The 20,104-nt window shown below is 35.2% G+C and overlaps 1 long non-coding RNA gene across 1 annotated transcript in view; it reads right to left on the reverse strand.

Annotated features, from left to right (window-relative positions):
• Positions 1–20,104, reverse strand: part of LOC309665935 — a 358,088-nt gene that overhangs the window by 329,196 nt on the left and 8,788 nt on the right. The window lies entirely within an intron of this gene.

Below are 20,104 nucleotides of genomic sequence, written 5' to 3' on the forward strand. Positions count from 1 at the left end.
TTTCAGGAAGATAATAGCAGACAAATCTCCTGATTCAGTCAAGACTGGTCCATTTTTATATTTTTCTTACTTCTAGGGATATAGCCTCCTGTTTGCAAGTGTCAGAGTGTGTCCTCTTACTTTTCTGGGCCACAGTTTTAAGTGGTCATTAGTCTTACCAGCCATATCTTTGAAAATAAGTCACCCATCCATCCTCCTGGCTCAGAGAGCAAGATTGGTTAAGGCTAAGGTTAAGGTTCTCTAGGGTAGTCCTTCAAGTCACCTTTCCCATATACGGAAAGTTATATCTGCTCACAAACCTGATACCCTGCTGATAATGTCCTTTGTATCACCATAATTTGTTCTCTGTTTGTGGGACATGACTAAGATTATCTTCTTTTCCTAGCAATATTTTCCTAATTTTTCTCTGTGTATTTTATCTGTCATTAGTCTGTATTTTGAGTTAATCCATGGTCAGTGATGTTTGGTATGTTTATTTTTCTACTCCATCCCCTTTCTGATCTTATAAACTTTGGGGATGAATTCAGATATACTTTACATGAAGTTTATGTATGATTATTCATTATATATATTATTAAACAATATATTTTAACAATATATTTATATAAGTAAACTTTTGGCAAACCAAATTCAACAGTATATTAAAAAGATAATATACCAGGAAAAAGTAAAATTTGTCCCTGTGATTCAAGTTTAGTTTAGCATATGCAAATCCATCAATATGATACACTGCATTAAAAAGTGAAGGATAAGAATTACATAATCATCTCAATAGATGCAGAAAAAATGTTTAACAAAACACATCACCCTTTCATGATTACAACTCTAAACAAATTTGGTATAGAAGGAAAGTACCTCAACACAACAACGGTTGTATATGAAAAGCCCACAGCTAACATTACACTCAATGATGAAAAACTGAAAGGTTTTCCCCCAAGATCTGGAGTAAGGCAAGGATGTCCACTCTCACTATCCAACATAGTACTGGAAGTCTTGGCCAGAGCAATTAGGCAAGAAAAAGAAATAAAAGTCATCTAAATTAGAAAAAAAGTAAAAGTATCTCTGTTTGTAGATGACATGATCTTATATGTAGAAAACCCGAAAGACTACATGCACACACACAAACACACATCTATTAGAATAAACAAATTCAGTAAAATTTCAGGATACAAATCAGTATACATGAATCAGCTGAGTTTCTATACACCAACAACAAACTGTGCAAAAAGGAAATTAAGAAAACAACATAATATACTATAGCATCAAAATGAATAAATTATGTAGAAATAAAATTAACCAAGGAGGTAAAATTCTTTTACACTGAAACTGTAATTCACTAATGACAAAAATTAAAGCAGACATAAATAAATGGAAAGACATCCATGCTTATAGATTGGTAGAATACTGTTAAATGTGTATAATATCTAAAGTGATCTACAGAGTCAATGATATCTCTTTTGAACTTCCAGTGTCATTTTAGAAATAGAAAAACCTATTCTAAAATCCAAATGGAACTACAAATGACCCCAAATCTTCTTTTGAGAGAGAAGAACAAAGCCCAAGGCATCATTCTTTCTGATTTCAAACTATATCACAAGCTATATTAATCAAAATGGTATGGAATTGGCATAAAAACAGATGTGTAGACCAATCGAACAAAATGGAGAGCCCCCAAAAAATCCACACATATGTGGCCAACTAACTTTTGACAAGGGCACTAAAAACACATAAACGGGCAAACAAAAGTCTCTTTAATGATTAGTGTTGGAAAACCTGTTATCCACATACAAAAGAATGAAAGTGGACCCTTACCTTACACCATATACAAAATTTTAACTCAAAATAGATTAAAGACTCAAAATAGATTAAAGACTCAAAGACTCAAACCATAAAACTCATAGAAGAAAACACAGGAAAAGTGTTCCTCGACAAAAAAAAGAGTCTTGGCAATGATTTCTCGTCTATAACACCAAAAGCACAGGTAACAAAAGCAAATATACATAAATTTTACTAAAACTAAAAAGGTTTTGCACAGCAAAGCAAACAAGCAACAAAGTGAAAGGATAACCTATGGAATGGAAAAATAATATTTGCAGGCCATATATCTGATAAGGGGTTAATAACCAAAATATATATAAAACTCCTAAAACTCAATAGCAAAACACCAATCTGATTAAAAAATGAGAAGAGGAAATGAATAGACATTTCTCCAAAGACAAACTACTGGCCAACCGGTCTATGAAAACATGTTCAACATCCTTAATCATCAAGGAAATGCAAATCAAAACCGCAATGTGGAAAAAAAGAACATTATTTTAAACTTGCAATATGATATCACCCCATACCTATTAGGATGGCTATTATTAAAAAAAAAAAAAAAAGTATCAACTATTTATAAGGATGTGGAGAAAATGGAACCCTTGAACACTGTTGGTGGAAATGTAAACTGATATAGCCATTATGGAAAACAATATGGAGATTCCTCAAAAATTAAAAATAGAACTACTATATAATCTAGCAATCCCACTTCTGGGTATATATGCAAAGGAATTAAAATCTGGATCCCTAAGAGATATCTGCACTCCCGTGTTCACTGCAGCATTATTCCCAACAGCCAAATATAGAGACAACATAAATGTCCATTGACAAGCAAATAGATAAAGAAAATGTGGCATATATGTAAACAATGTAATATTATTCAGAAGAAAACACTGTAATTGGCCAATGACATGGGTGAACCTAGAGGACATTATGCTATGTGAAATAAGCCAGACACAGTAGTACAATAACTTACATATTTATTTAACAAGGTAAGGTTTGTTGAAGGAGTGAGACTTTGAGTCATTTGAATGAGACATTGCTGGTTTTTAAACATGACGGATATGATAGACAGAAGGGATTGAAATGAGAATAGATAAATCTAATCCCCTTACAAATTATACAAGGCCTTTTTCAAATCTAGTTTCTGCTACATTTTCGGTCTCACCTCTAACCATAAACTTCTTTACACACTTTCACAATGTCTCAAGACACTTAATGAAGACAAACAGAATTTAAACTAAACCCTATAATAATAAAAAAACTACTCGTAGTTCCCAGAACACATCATAACCTCATATTCACTTATCTTTCTATACATTTTCCACCTGAGGCTTTCTGTCAACCTTTAAATATACTGTCAAGTGTCATCAAAAATGCAACCTCCTTTAAGCTATTCTTAACTCATTCAGTCAGATGTGGGAGCTTTTTTTTATATTTCCCTTACATGCCATATTTATCACTATTGACGCAATTTTGCTCTGTAACTGAGAAAAGTAATATTATTTTGGAGAAATTTCTGTGAGGATTATAAGGAAAGGATAAATTCTGAAAATCTGCAAATATAGGCATTTGGTTACTGATGAAGAATGAATGCTTAAACTATAAGCAAATTTAAAGTACTCATGTTGGGAGCACAGGTTAAATATATAAAGTCATGATACAATGTGATGTAGGCAGAAAAATCAACTGAGAAGCACATGTTCTTCTTGGGATTCCTGTTTTTACTTTGATCTGAGTCGTATTATCCATTTCTCTTTCTAGTTCTTCTAGTTAATGGGAAATATGTGTTTGCTTATTTCTGAATATATAATACATGCATATTTGCATAAAATTTGTCATTTAGATAAAATTTCAAGTTTGTTTCCAATGTTTAAAAAAACTGAAATTGTAATAAAAACATTATCATTGCCCAATATTGAAACTGTGTTCTCAGAAATACTCAGATACTCATTAACTAATTAATATCTGTGCAATTCCTTTCTTTATTATAATTCCTATCTCTATTACAACTCAATTCCTTTCTATATTATAATTCCTTTCTATACTATAATTCCTATCAATATTATAAAAATCCCAGAGTAACAATTTAAACTGAGATTTAGGGGGTTTTGATTTATAATAAAATGTATTTTGTTTTTAAAGGAATATTCAAGTTAATACCATTGTTGCTTCATTTAGACCTCCTAAGTTTACCTCATTTTAGTTTTTTATTCTTTATTTAAGTTCTTATGTTTTATTATTTTGTGTTTTACTCTTCTGTCATCAATATAAAGTAATAAATGTGTAAGGAAAATTGTGAAAATAAACAAAAGTAGAGAAAGGCTTACAAATAGTTTGCAATAATGTTAGTCAATACTTTTATGTATCTAATGCATCTGATTATTCTTAGTCCTTTTCTCTATATATCCATTGTACAAGTTATAGACACTCCCAAACTAGCTTCACACAGAGAGTCTGCGAAAACTTCAAACACAGTGTTCATTCGAGAAAGATGTAAGCACAACTGTCAAAACCATAGAAAGTTGCCCTCTCCCTTTTCCTACAACTTTTTAAGTTATGAAGGTAAAAGAAAATGCAATTAGAATAATCCACTAAGAGCTTTATTTGTCACCTGCCATTCTCCAAATGCCTGCTGATAAAAGTGAGTTTTTAACTTGCAGATTTTCCTTGATAGACTGGAATTAGGAAAGTTTTCCTCTAAAGTGAGTGGTCCAGCTGCCACAGGGGGATAAATATAGAATCAATCAAATCAAAGTTCAGCAATATGGAAGCAAAAAATGCATTTGATCTGTCCCAAAGATTTGTTATTTGCATAGAAATAAAATCATTAACTCCTTTGTTTTTAAAATTTTCCGAAGCTTAATTATAGCTTATTTGTTATTTGACCTGATTGTCTCTCACCTCTGGCTAGGAAGGCAGATATAACTGAGTTATTCTTATAATTCTCACTTCCTGTGGGTGGAGTTACTTTCCAGGACATAAACCCAAGTTGCTAAGGGACAGAGATGTACCACATTGTTTCCTGGTCTATATAGCTACACAATATATGCAAGTCATATGATTTTAGCAGCTCTGGACTGAGTCATGAAAAGTCATGTTAGAGTTAGCAAAACTGTCTCATTCTCTCAGCAGCTCCGGGGGTGTAACCTACAGTTTGTTTGTCTTAAAAAAAAAAATCTAAACAGTAACTCTTTTAGTTTTGCTACTGGGGCAAAATTATCTCTACAAGGAGCTGAGCCCATTCCATGATTCTTAAAAAACAAATGATTGGCATAAAGAAACAGATTCTGTCTGCATCACAAAGTGCCATATTTTGAAGCTTTTTAAAATTAAGAAACCACCTCTAAGAGGCAAGTTGCATGAAGGTATATATGTGTCAGTTATTTGTCATTACTCTTGACGTTTCTGGATATCATGACTAATCTCAAGGCTTCTATGCGGGAAGATGATCTGGGTTGATTAGAGCCAAGCAAATTAAGTTCAGATGTTAAATTGGTTACAGATTAGGTTAGTTTTCAATGAGACCGGACCTAGTGACTCAGGGTTCTTTGGGCACTTGGCTACATTCCCTGCTATTTCTCAGAAGAAGCTGCTGCTTCCTCACCAAGCTGATCACTGTTTCAGGAAGTAACATTCCCTATGTGTGTGTGTGTGTGTGTGTGTGTGTGTGTGTTTATATATCATCCTCCGCATTCCTTATTCCTAGAGAAAAACAAATGAAAAACCAGAAAATCTTACATTTATTCTTGGCCTTTTTTCCAAACTTCTCAGTAAAAATTGTCAGAACGAAGACATGATGTTACTTTTCAATTATTTTTTAAACAAGTATCTAAGTGCCCAGAGACAGGAAGTACTATGTTGCTACACTGAGATTGTTCGCTTTCTCTGCTTCAGTTATGGGAGGAAGCACTCCCAGTTCATGTTCTCAAAGAAAGCAGTGACAGCGAACAGAGAAATAGAGTTAGGAAATGGGAGAGGAAAAAACAGATGGAAAACAAAGAAGAAAAATATAGGAGTGTCCTCAGATCATCAGTAATTTCCTTAAAAGTCAACTCTGCCAAGAATATACTGTGCCCTTTCACCAGGAAAGGAAGCAATAATATACTTTCTGTTTCCACAAGAAATGGCATGGGACCTCCAAAAGCACTAATTTCTAGTAGTATCTATCCTGAGATTTGCAACTTGCTTCATAAAGTTCGAGACCTAAAATTTTGTGTAGTTGATCAATAATTTATTTCACTTCACAAAACCACGCTGCAATAATGACCCGGGGATTCAGTCCTCTCTTCATGCAGAGACTTTTAATACATGAGTTACATTTTATGACCAATAACTCATTAATCTTTGCAATAACCATATTCAGTTAAACATTATTATTCCACATTATAGGGAAAGTGATTGAGGGGAGTTTTTGACTTGCTGAAGGTCAAACTGAAATGAGAAGCAGAAGTCAGATGAGGTATGAATGTGATTCCATGACTCTAAATCCTAACTCATGGTATTACATAGAAAAGGCCAACTTTTTTTATTTTTAAATTCCTTTTTTTCCTCCCTCAAAACTTGCCCTTATTACATAGTTAAAGCTAAAATGTCATCATGCCATTTTAATAAACTTTTAAGAAGGAAATCTTAACTAGAGGCTTCTTCTTCAACACTAAACATCAGTGCAAAGTAAAATTATATTTTTCTCTATGAGCTTTACACTTTAAAACAGCAACTACAATAAATATGAGGGTTTTCATTTAAAACATACAGAAATCAGTTTAACTTAATCCTGTTCTTAAAACTATTGACTAGGTACTAGAGAATTTCTGTATGGGGAGATGCCAGGATAAATGTGAAGTATGACAGAGAAACAGTGGTGTAGAGGTGGAGAAAGGAAAAAAAAAGAAAGAAACAAACAAACAAACAAGATACCATGAGTTTCCTTCAAACCTTAAAAAAACTGCAGAAAAGTTTCTCTCACTGATGAAATGAGCTCTTTACATATAAATTATATTGTAATAACAGAGCTCCTGGGTGGAAAAGAGTTCCTTCTCCTGCTGGCAAAAATTAAAATAATCACAGATGGCTAATGATCAAAAATACTGACTGACAGCTCTGAAGTATAAGACACAGAGAGCATATTCTCAGAGGAGCGAGAATATTCTCAGGGTTTCTTTAGCCAAAGTTGGTTTAAAAAGCCCACAAAGCTTTTTCCTACTGGATATTCACATATAGGGAGCTCTTATTCTATTTTGCAAAGTACTATATCGTCCCATAGAGCTCGTTCAAGAAAATTAATGGAATTCTTTGTCTTTATGATTACATTAGTATTTGGGGATAAAATGTAAAGAATTCAAAGGGAGTCCATAGTGCTTTCTAAAATGGTATGAGAAACCTTTATAATTCAGGCATCAGGAATCCAGTCTCTTATTTTAAAATATAGGTAGAAAAAAGGAGGCTCTGCGCAGCAGAATCAGCAAAGTCCTTATAAAAATGTCAAACTATGTTAATAATAGTCACAACTAATAGTTACTGAAGACTTGTTATGTATCTAAAACTCTTTTAGGTGTGTTACTTATTTACCTCATTTAATTTTAACAAATAGCCCTGTGAAACACCCCACATTATTATTCACATTTTTAGATGAGGAAGTATAGAAAAGTTTAAAAACATGGCCAAAGTCACACTATAGCTGGTGAACAGTAAAATATGGGCTCAGACTACTTTCTAAGCCTAGTGCTTAATTCTAATACAGCTATTGCATTAATTACACTAGTAGGATACAAATTCAAGAGCATCCATGATGAGACCAACAACGAAATGTCACCTTTTATGCAACTTTAAAAAGACTTTAAAGACCATTTGATCTCACAACTACTCAGTAAAACAAGTATGATATTACTGTATCTAATAATGATTAATTATATAATTATTAATTATATGATTAATCATATTTATTCATTTATTTATTTGTAAAATCAAAAGATGACTAATATATTAAATATCGACAAGTTCTAGTTTTTGGAAATCCACATGTATATAATAGTATCCCTGCTTTTTAAATGCTTATATTCTGTATGGAGACATATATAGTATATATGTATCATACATTTATGCACATGGATGATTCATTTAAGATGTGTGTGCCAAGGGCTACAGGTGCTAAATGGAGAGAGTAATCCTTTCTACCTGGGGCGCAGTTACCAAAGAAGGCTGCATCACATACAGGTAGGGACAAGGTAAGGACATCACATATAGGAAAAGGTTTTGCAGAGGAGAAGGTTGAAAAAGGATTATCTTGGTGCCTAAAGTAGTTCTACACATGCTAAACATGCTTATTGAATTAATAATCCTATATTTTCTATATCTGACTTGGCAGGTTATAATCATAAATATGCAAATTCCTTTGTAAATACAGTCACATTGTTAACAAAACAAACGCTGTGGAATTTCATAAGCAGGAATCGTTTTTAAGGTATTTTTTTAAAAGGACTGTTACAAATCTTTGGGTGGCAAAGAAGAATATTTTGGGGTAAAGAAAAAAGGTATTGTTCTTAGCACTGGCTGAAAGAAACGCAAGTTAGTAACCATTTAAATGGTTGCTTTTTGATGTTCCTGCCAGAATTGCTTATAATGTGTGATGTCTTTTTTTTTTTTTTTTTTTTTTTTTTTTGTGTGATGTCTTCATTTGGATGTTACTTATTCTGACTAAAACATTTCCTAGTCAACTCACTGTATTTCACAATACGCTGAAATGAGTAAAAGTATTAAAAGCACGCCTGAGGCGACAGAAACTTTGAGGTTCATTTCCATTTCTTCAAGTATATTTGATGAATGATGTGACAAAGGAATCCTAATTAAGGTTGAAATCCTGAATACTAAATAAATGAGAAGTGCCACTACATTCATCTTCCACAGTCATAATACTGCCACTTCTGCTTCTCTTTAGCCTGGCCCTTGACTTTTTGGGAAACCTTTTCCTGTCTATTTTCTTCCTCTATCATTTTTGCTGAGAGTAGATCATGAGTATCCTACCTAGTTTTAGTCAAGCCAAAAATCTAAAAAGTCTCTCTTTGTTCTTTTTCTTTTCACTTACTCATCTATAGCAAAAGCAAATATTTTATTTTACATTTAATCTCAAAAAATGCCTTCACTTCTAATATGGCAATTCCTGTTTCTTCTCACATTACAATATCTAAAGGAAAAATTATAAGATGAATCTTTTAACTTCTAAGAAATAAAACAGCTACAGAATAGTTTGAGTACAACTTAGCTATTTCATGATAACATATTCGTTGTTATTATTATTATTATTGAGTCAACAAGTGAGGGTTAAAATTGTTTAATTTCTCACTCACTGGAGAACCTTAGGCAAGTTACTTAATATTTATGTAACTCTAGCATCTTGATTTTGAACCACCCCTGCCAATCATGGAAGAAAACTCATTAGCCCTGATGTTTTGGCTGAATTCTATTCATTTTATTTTGAATATTTTCATCAAAAGTGAGACTGTCCTCTGAGATAATTTTGTCTATAGAAGTGAAAACCTACATTCACAAAAACAAAAAATGCAAATGCTTATAGCAACTATGTTCATAATTATAATCATTAAATGCTGGATTGGACACCAGTGTCCTTCAAAGGGTGATTGGATACACAAATGGTGACCCATCTATACAACGGGATACTATTCAACATTAAACAGGATGAGACTTTTAAAAAATTTGATTCATTTCAAACTAGTGTAAATTCAACTCTAAACCTGATAATTGATTCAGTTATTGAAACATTTTAAGGTATGTTTTGACAACTTGGCTATGTTACTCTTCTCTTACAAATGTAAATCTTAAGACATCTCCATAGAGGTCATATATACATGATCTCATTTCACTTTTGCATTGAGATGTCCTGTAACTGTGAAATACACTGTATTTCAAAGCTCATAAAGAAGAAAAGGATATAACATATCTTATTCATCATTCTGATGTGGATTACATTTTGAAATGATATTTGGGATTCAACAAAAATGTTATAAAACCCTCCAAAATGTGATTGTCTTTATTTTCTATTCTTTCTATTTTAGTCAGGTTCTGATTTTGAAGTTATATTGCTTTCATAAAATAAATCTGAAGGCTTTCCAGTTTTGGTCTGAAATAATTGTGATAATTTTCAAATTATCTGTCTTTTAAAATTAAATAGAACTTAACTGGAAATTCATCTGATCCTGGTGCCCTGCACCGATTTGTACTGTGGTAATAGATCCATTCAGATTTTTAACTTCTTGTAAGGTCAGTATTGATAATTTGCATTTAAATGGAAAATCAGATATTTCTCATAGTTTTGAAATTGCATGGGTTTGCAGGTAATATTCAAACATAATTCTTTTAAGTTCCTCTGTATTAGAGGTGTTTGCTTTTACATTCCAAATTTTTTGTTTTTCCTCTCTCTCTCCTTGTTTAAAACTATTCTCAAGAAGTGTTTATTTATTTTATTGGGCTTTTCAAATAACCAGTGTTTGGATTTAGTCATTATTTCTGTCTTATTTATTTACTTAGCAAACACAGAGCATTTATTCTGTGTTAAGAACTGCTTTAAGCACCTTACAAATATTAACTCTTTTAATTCTTTATAATAATCCCATGAGATACTATTATTATCCTCATTTTATTGGTAAGGAAACAGAGGCACTAGGTCATTTTGGATTTCTGTAATAGCACCATGCTTTTCCATTAATGATTTCTGCCAAATCCAATGTCTAAATCTTTACCGGCTTTGAGATATTTCTTCTACCCACACCTCTCCGCACCACTAATTTCAATTCACTCTGTTCAGTGGCTATCTTTTAGTTTAATTTGTTTACTAACTTTTTAAAATTCTACAAGTATTTAGGTCCAGAATGACGGTATCATGTTTTCCTTGGCCCTTAAGTTCATTTATTGTCTGTCCAAGTCTTCGTGTGTGTCTTCCAGTTGGCTCTCTGTGATGGCCGATTTTCCTCTCAGGCAACCAAGCTCCTTATCTGTGTTGTTATTTTTTCTTGCTTTTGATGTTGTCACTTTGGTTGGCTTCTGGGACTGAGTTATGCTAATTGGGAACAGATTTATGGGGATATCTCTCAAATGATGGAAGGAGATGGGTTCCCTGTTCCTTTAGCTGTTGCTTATTTTCCTTGATCCCTAGCCTACCCTAGCTGGAGAAACCCTGCCAGGTCCCTACGCTCCTTCCACTATCCTAGTCTCGAGAATAGGGAGCCTATACATTTTTATGAAGGGCCAGTATATTGGGTGGGCCAAAAAGTGCCTTCGGTTTTTTAAGTAAAAATAAAAGACACGTTTTTCATTTTCACTGAGAACTTTATTGAACAATGTATTCACCCTTTTGTTCCACTACCTTCTGCCATTTTTCAGGCAACTTCATAATTCCATCTTCCCAAAACTTTTTATCTTTTTGAGCAAAGAACTGCTCCAGGTACCTTTTACAGTCTTCCAGGGAATTGAAATTTTTTCTATTAAGAGAATTTTGTAAAGACCAAAATAAACAGAAATCCAAAGGTGCAATGTCTGGTGAATATGACGGATGAATCAGAACTTCCCAGCCAAGCTGTAACAGTTTTTGTCTGGTCATCAAAGAAACATGCGGTCTTGCGTTAGCCTCATGGAAGATTATGTGTTTCTCTTCACTAATTCTGGATGCTTTTCATCGAGTGCCTTTTTCAGTTGGTCTAATAGGGAGCAGTACTTGTTGGAATGAATCATTTGGTTTACCAGAAGGAGCTCATAATAGATGACTCCCTTCCAATCCCACCATATACACAACATCACCTTCTTTGGATGAAGACTGGCCTTTGATGCGGTTGGTGGTGGTTCATTTCGCTTGCCCCATGATCTCTTCCGTTCCACCCAAACATCAAAGCGATGAACATAACCAAGCTGGTGCAAATGATTTTCAACACTTGATTTGGATATTTTGAGTATGTTGGCTATCTCCCATGTGGTATAAAGTTAATTGTTTCTCAACTGTTGTTTCGATTTGATTGCTATCAACTTCAACTGGTCTACCCATCCGTGGAACATTGTCTGGCAAGAAATCTCCGGCACGAAACTTGGCAAACCACTTTTGACACATTCGATCAGTTACAGTACCTTCTCCATACACTGCACAAATCTTTATTGCGTTTCACTTGCGTTTTTACCTTTCTTGAAATAATAAAGCATAATATGCCGAAAATGTTGTTTTTCTTCCATCTTCAATATTAAATGGCTACACAAAAATTCACCAATTTTGATGTCTTTTTTTAAATGCACGCTCATATGACAGCTGTCACATACAATTTAACAAAATTATTTCAAATGAAGTTAAAGACAACTAAGTGCTACTAGAGCCATCTTACGGAAAAAAATGAACGAAAATTTTGGCCCACCCAATACATCCCAGGTGTGTGTTGTGAGTGAGAGACAGAGGGTTTTTTGGATTTGGTGGTCCTCAGATCTTTGAGCATCTACCTCTTCTAGTAATATCTTTAGATCCTAATATTGGAGCTTCTCATAGTCCACTGTCTCTGGACTTCCCTCTATAAGGTTAAAGTCCCAAACGCCCCACACCCACACCACTGGTTTCTAGGATGATCACACATCTCATGTTGACCAGATCCACCTAGTTCAGTAGTAGTAGACAATCAGATATGGGAGCATAGAAAATACATTCAGAAGAGGCTGTCATTCATGATTTCCAGAATCCTTCTTCTCTTTTTAATAAATCTTAGAAGATACATAATAAAAACATAGTTATAATATTATGAATCCAGAAGACCACAATGTCAACAAAAACCAGAAAGCGGCAAGAGAGGTGGAAGGAAAAGAGTACTAATTTTCTTCTTTTGCATGAAAGAGAATCAATAAATACAAAATCATTCCTGATATTGATAATTAAAGAAATATACAGAATACGATATTTTAATTGTAAAGGAAAACACTACTAGAATTAAAAACAAAGTGTGGATATTCAAATTTTACATAAAAATTTCAAAGACGCTCCCTATATTTTTCAAGAAGTATTTATCAGTCATTAATCCCTGGTATGGTACTACTATTTAATAGAAGTAGAACAATTATACTGGCCCTACCAGTAAAATGCAATTATTACGGATTTGGCTTTTTCTTCTTTATTGACCATGTCCTGCCAATACTGTCATCCCTAGACCTAACTGAATATCATAGTCCCAGCACAGAATTTTCACTTAACATTGGCTATGATGAAGGAGCATACTTTACAATAAAAGAAGAGAGAAAATGAAGTAGGAAGATAAAGGAAGAGACACAATAGCAAATTAGGTTTAAATAAGAAGGATATAAACTCCCATCTTTTTAAAGCCACTAATAGTTTGAATTGCAGCCACTGAACCTATAACTTAAACAGATCAGAGTATTATATACCTTTGTGGGTTTTCATTTGTTAATTGGATTATTTCATATGGCAATTGTACACATGAATATAAGGACTTAAATGCTAGAAGTCAAGGACCATTGTACTAGATATGTCAATCATAACAAAGTTTGCTTCAAGAGAAATAGGAGAAACAGCCCTTTCTAAAATCCTCTCTCAGAGATCAACCTAGCCATGTAACCATGACTTCCTCAAGCAGTTTGGATGAGGGGTGAGTACTTGGCACAAAATAAGTCAATCTGCAGTCAAACTAGCTATCCATGATGAGGTCTGAAGCAAAAAATAATTGAGGATAGTAAGCTGAGTCAATCAGAATGCCTATTTCAGGAGTAAGGAAAGTTTTAGCCCTGTAGGTAATGAGAAGAGAAGCAGAAGTAGGAAAACTGGCACATAAAGAGATTATTATAGAGACATGACAGGTAAGTCTGAAAATTCCTTTTTATTTAATTATATAGGAGTTGGAACCCTAAAATGAAGAGTCACAAACTTCTGAAATCTGAGAATTGCCTTTAACACTGAATGAGCATCTAATGCAAGATCCCACCATATTATAGTTCTCATGCTTTGGTAATCAGATTTTTTTATCTAGTGTTAATAAAGTTCCTCCATTATTTGAAGAAAATGAGTCTCTGTTTCTTTAAATTTAAGTTAAAATAGAGAGAACAGAGAAGAAGCAACGAGGAAGTATAAAAATGGAAATAAAAATATATTGGAGTAAAGAGAAAACCTACGCAATATATCAATAAATGTAAAAGGTTAACCACTTGAATCAAATGTAATAGCAACATTTCTCACATAAACTAAAATTCTGAGCTGAGAATCCTTACATAATAGTAAGACTTACTGGGTAAGGTGAAATGTGGACCCACAAGTTGTTTTAAAATTCAGTTTCCAATAATGCAGTATAGCCACAATCAGCATTGAGAGACAGACAGTAGGAGGAAGAGAATATGGCATGAGGATATAAGGAATTGGCAACAACTTTTCTGAGAAAAATCTGTGGACTCCTAAAAGCCTAAGAAGCAGAACTGCACACCAGAAGGTCCTGCAAAATAGTAGCTACTGCCTCAAATCAAAGAGCAAATTTCTCTCTGGTGTTGTTAGGTACATGTGAAACTGAGCAGAACCCTGCAGGGCCCTCCAGAGTACAAAACCCCCTCTGTGTCTCCCATTTCTTTTTAGTAAGAAAAAAATAGGCTTTAATCTCCTAGGCCTCCTCCAAGTTCCAAAGAGCAGGCTCAAGCAGTTAATGATTAGGACGATAAGAGTCACAGAACTCCTAGTTCCTCCTGTAGGGATATAGATAACAATCTGATGAATATCTTTGAGTTGTTCTACAGAAACCAAGACCCCCACCCAGGTGGAGGATGGTGACTACATGCTGACCACAAGCATGTAGACCTCAGACTGGCTGGAACCAGAAGGTTGAGATTCCAGAAACATCACCCAGTTACCTCACTACCAACCAATCAGAAGGTCCATGAGCTGATCACATATCCTGAGACCCTCTCCCCTAACACTGTCTTTAAAAACCTTTGCCTGGGGCTACCCTGGTGGTGCAGAGGTTAAGAATCCGCCTGCCAATGCAGGGAACATGGGTTCGAGCACTGGTCTGGGAAGATCCCACATGTCACAAGGCAACAAAGCCCGTGCGCCACAACTACTGAGCCTGCGCTCTAGAGGCTGTGAGCCACAACTACTGAGCCTGCATGCCACACCTACTGAAGCCTGCGCACCTAGAGCCCATGCTCTGTAACAGGAGAAGCCACCACAATAGGAAGCCCACACACCACAACGAAGAGTAGCCCCTGCTCGTGCAACTAGAGAAAGCCCGCATGCAGCAACGAAAACCCAACGCAGCCAAAAATAAGTAAATAAATTTTTAAAAATAAATAAATAAAAATTAAAACCTTTGCTTGAAAGCCATCCAGGAGTTCAGGTCTTTTGAGCATGAGCTGCCCATTCTCCTTCCTTAGTTCTTGCAATAAACCTTTCTCTGCTCCAAACACCAACATTTCAGTTTGTTTGGCCTCACTGTGCATCGGGCACACTAACTTGGGTTCAACAACACACTGAGCAGTCATTGTTTTTTTGAGCACTGCTCACATACACAAAGATAGTCATCATCATGAGTAGAATATTTTTAAACACATCAAAAAGAAGTAATGTGAAATTTTAATTCAAAGAGAAATGAAACATTTTTCAATTACTGCTAGTCATATTTCAAAATGCATTTCACATTTCTTTCTCCTCTCCCTCTCTTTGAATGTGTGTATAGGTCAAGGTAAGGGATGGTTAAAAAAAAAAAAAAAGATTAACGTAAGAAAACCTTTCCCAATTAACCCATTATCTAGTTTTGACTTTTGCTGGGGAGACGGGAGAGAGGGAGAGGAGGAGATGGAAAGAAGGGGCGGGGAGAATACCTGAATACCTTCCTGGATGGATAAAATATTCATACAATTAGGAGCCTTTTGCCTCCTGAAAGAACCTAGGAAGGCCCTAGTAGTCTCTAGGTTTGAGGATTGTCTTACCTTTGCTCAGTTTCAAGACTAGTATTTGTATGAAATGCCGCTTTCACATTTGATTTGGAAAAGAATATTGAACTGTGAGTAAATATGAAACCTTTGAGACTGCACCATCTGGAGCTAATATTTGAAGTGATTTACACATGAAATAGAAAAACAGAATCCACATGAAATTATGCTCTTAAAATTTTTTAAATAGATTAAGAGAATGTATCTACTGCCTCCAAATTATACTTAGATTGTGAATAAAACTTATTCCCTTACATTCTTAGTTGTTGGAATGATCACTAAACAAAAGTGACTTATATTTTGAGGTATGGGGCTATCACTTGACTTCTGCTTTTTGGCATTATTTCTCATTTGACTATCTCCTACTCTATTATAAGCTTTCCCTGCACCCATTCATCCAATACATATCCATATTGAGCCTAATAAATGCCATACAATGTGCTAGGATTAGGAAGCCAATAGTGTTTACAGACAATGGTCTCTACCTTTTGGGGATAAGAAATTAGTTAATAAAACAGGCATTAACCAATTATTCCCACAAGTATACAAAACATATGCTAAGAAAGAGTTGTACATGGTGCTATAATAACAAATGTTAGAGGAAAATGACCTATTGAGAAGTCACTGGAGGCCTTCCAAAACTGGTGATTATTATGCTAAAATTACTGTCTAAACCTTATTATCCTTATATCTTTCTACAGACAGAGCATATCAGAGCCAGGTCAAGCCTCAAACCAGATGTTGCCACTGTTGTTAAAACCATGTGAATGAAGACATGTCAGCTGAATCAGGAGCCACAGGTCAGCTTGAAAGTGTGGGCCACAAAGCCATCATTTATTTTTGTAAGAATTTCAAGAAAGACAGTAATTACTGATGTCATATATGTTCATCAAAATTACATGATGATTGAGTGAATAGCATCCCTTTAGTGAACTGGAAAATTCTGTAAAATTTTATAGGGGTTCATTCTTCCTCTTCATGTGGAAACTTCCAGGAGAAGCATACTATGTGATTCCCAATCCAGAAAATATTCAGGTTTACAATGAATCACTACAATTGTTCCAAATTGATTCCCCCTAAACCATGGATAAGTACCCAGATATATCAGGCAATTTAAATATTTAAATTTTAAAATTTAAACTCCTAGCTGGAATTCCAAAACTCCAGTGTATTTCAAGGTGGGCTTCTCCAGAGGATCAGGAAAGTATAAGGAACTCAGTTTTGGTTCCAATATCTTCTCTACGCTCCCCCATATTTGTTTCTTCCTAAGGTTGGTTCTCTGTGTTGCTTTAGGCTCTCTTTCAGGAGTGATTGGAGCTTTATATTCTTTCTTTTAGTTGCTGATAGAAAGGTAGTTTTCTGGCTTATGATAATAGGAGAGTCCCCAGAATCACCCTAATTGGGTCAGGTCACATGCCAGTGACTGCCCTGGAGAATGGGGTATGTTGACTGGTTGAAGGATTCAGGCCCACCTCCAGAAATGTACAGGTTGCCTGAGGAAGATGAAAGCCTGAAGGAAAACCTGGGTGCTATTAGAAACGGGGGAGGTGTAGAATGGATTCTGGATAGGAATTCAACAACATCAGTTATACCAAAGAAGCAATCTGCTCTCAGGAGCAAAGAAAGGGAGGAACTCAAGTAGCTGTTATGACAATTTCTTCCATCATCTCCCATACAAAGAGGACCCCAAACTAACAGTTACATCTACCTCTGACTCACTGGATACTTTTTAAAAAAATCCTTGTTTGACAAAGCCTAGTGGTAGTCAATGCCATATTCAAAGTAGCCAGTTATTGAGTGTCACTGGCAATTCTGAATGTGGATATGTCCAGCCAGATTTTCAGTAGCTACAAAATGGGATTTATAAGATATCCAAAGTCATTATTTGGGGGTGGGGGGGGATTAGAAGAATGCATTCTTTACCTGGTAGAGACCAGGAATCTATCCACTACAGTACTGCATTCCTGAGGAATTGATCAGTGAATGGCCTTGGATTCCAAGGGTGTCCAAGACAGCTTACAAGTAATGCCTTGACTACATCTAAGGGGTAGTATCATTTTGGTTAAGAGTAATAAACCTTATTTTTAGTAAAAAAAAAAAAAAAAAAAAGTTAAATTTATCTTTTACAAATGGCACACAAGAAAGTGGGAAAATTATCATGTATGATCCCAGATGGAGAACAAGTGTTTTAAATAGCAATCTCTCCTGTGAGCAATAGACAAGTGAACATTACCAAACTGTGCAACTAAGTTAACCGAGGCTCAAAGAGGTAAAGTAACTTGCTGGACATCTCATGGATTATAAATGGCAGTTCACAACAATCCAGGGACCAGACCTCAGGATGATGCTGACATTGACGAGGAAGCAGAGAGAAGAGCGAAAAACACATTGAACTAGCTCTACCAGGCTCAAAATTCCATGCTCATGTTAATACACCACGCACATAAACGTTCTGTTCATTTACTAGTTAGCTCAACAAAAATAGGCCTTTTAAATAACGTGTCTGCAATTGTATCCTCTAGAGGTAATCAGCAGCTTATTAACCTTAACCATAATAACACATTATCTCTATTTTGTTTCAGTTGGCTAATTTGCAAAACAATAGTGAAGATCCTACCCAACATGTAAGAATTTATTCCTCAGTTATCGGCACTGCATAAATACAGTGACCCTCACTGGAAATGTCAGGGACTTGGGAGGGAGCTTCAGTGTGCTGGGAAGGAGGGAGTCGGGGGGTTCAAGAGCTTGTGAGGAAGTCAGAGTTAAAAACAAACCTGAGTCAACCCTTAGGCATAAACTGATGGCAATGGGAGTGAGACTCCGAGTTTGGGGTGAAGGTCAGTTTGATTTCCTCCAGTGTGTTATTCTGCTTTGCTAAATATAAGAGGGAATGAGTTATGTACTTAAGAGTTTTGGTTCATGAGCATCTTCGCTAGTAGGTCTCCTTCTGGTAGCTACGGGGGGACTGATGTTCTATTAAATAGCATATAAACCCTCCAATGATTACCCTCACAACTAATCAGTTGAAAAATTTCTTTCAAGTCCAACCAAAAAGTAAGTTACTTAGGTTTCTGGACCATACCTTTTATATCTTTTTTTCCTGTCGCTGGCTCAGACTAAAAGCAAGGTTCTAAAGCCATTGGCTTTATAAAGCAAGTATCTATCTTGTCTTATAACTAGTTGAAAGCCACTGGTCTCTGTGACAGGCTTTTCTCCAGACCATGGTACTTAAAAAAAAGAAAGTGCAACACCTATTTTGGCCCAACACCTATTTTGCCCTTAGAGTGCTGCTAAAAATGAATCAGGTGGATTTAATTTCCTTCTTACTAATTATCTATGATTTAGCCAGAAGGTATGCACTCTTAAAAGGGTGACTTTATGTCCTCATATTCCATGATACACCAAAGAAAACTTTGTAAGTTCACTCAAGCAAGTTACTTTTAAAGAGAGGAGCTGTGTAGAGTGTACTGAGGATAAAGGGGGGAATGGAAGACACACAACCTAATGTAAGACATGGAATCTTTGAGAACCACAGCAAAAGACACAGAAATAACAGGTTATCAAGACATCTTGGAAGATTCTGGAGGGGAAACAGATACATAGCAGTCTATAACTTTTTACACTGCTGGCAGGCTCTTTTTCTACTGTTCTCTTGCTTGTTCTCCTCTAGGCAAACTGATTTCTTTGCTGTAACTCTAACATGCCACATATTCCGCATTAGGACCGTTGCATTGGCTATTCCATCTGCCCAGAATGTTCTTCCCTCAGATAACTACTTCCCAAGTCTCTTAAGTCTTTCGAGTATTTGTTCAAATATCACCCCAGTGAGGCTGACCCCAATCACCTCTCTTCCTGTCCAATTCCCAGGTATGTTCAGGTCTTCGAAACATCTTCTATCTTTTCTTTATTCCACAGCACTTATCACCATCTAACTTATTATAACTTACATATTTATTATGTTCATTGTTTATTTACCATCTCCTCCTGCTAGAATGTAAGCCCCATAAGGGCAAATATCTTGAAATGTTCTTTACTGATGTTGTCAAGTGCCTACAATAGCCTCATACATAGAAGGCATTCAATAAATATTTGTTGAAACAATGAAAGATTTCAGTAATGTGACAGATTAGAGTGTAATCTGCCTGAAAGTGGGAGCATTATTTTACTCAGCACTATACATCTAGTGCCCATTTCAGTGCCTGACAAAGAGTAGATATTTAAGCAGTTTGTTGAATTAACAAGCAAATTAATAGGTGAATAAGTTTTTTATCAAAGACACAAATGAATTATGTGTAATCAAAGAGAAAATAAGAAATAATTC

The sequence above is a fragment of the Balaenoptera physalus genome, assembly GCF_965194825.1.
Source record: "Balaenoptera physalus genome assembly, chromosome: 8".
NCBI classification, from domain to species: Eukaryota; Metazoa; Chordata; class Mammalia; order Artiodactyla; family Balaenopteridae; genus Balaenoptera; species Balaenoptera physalus.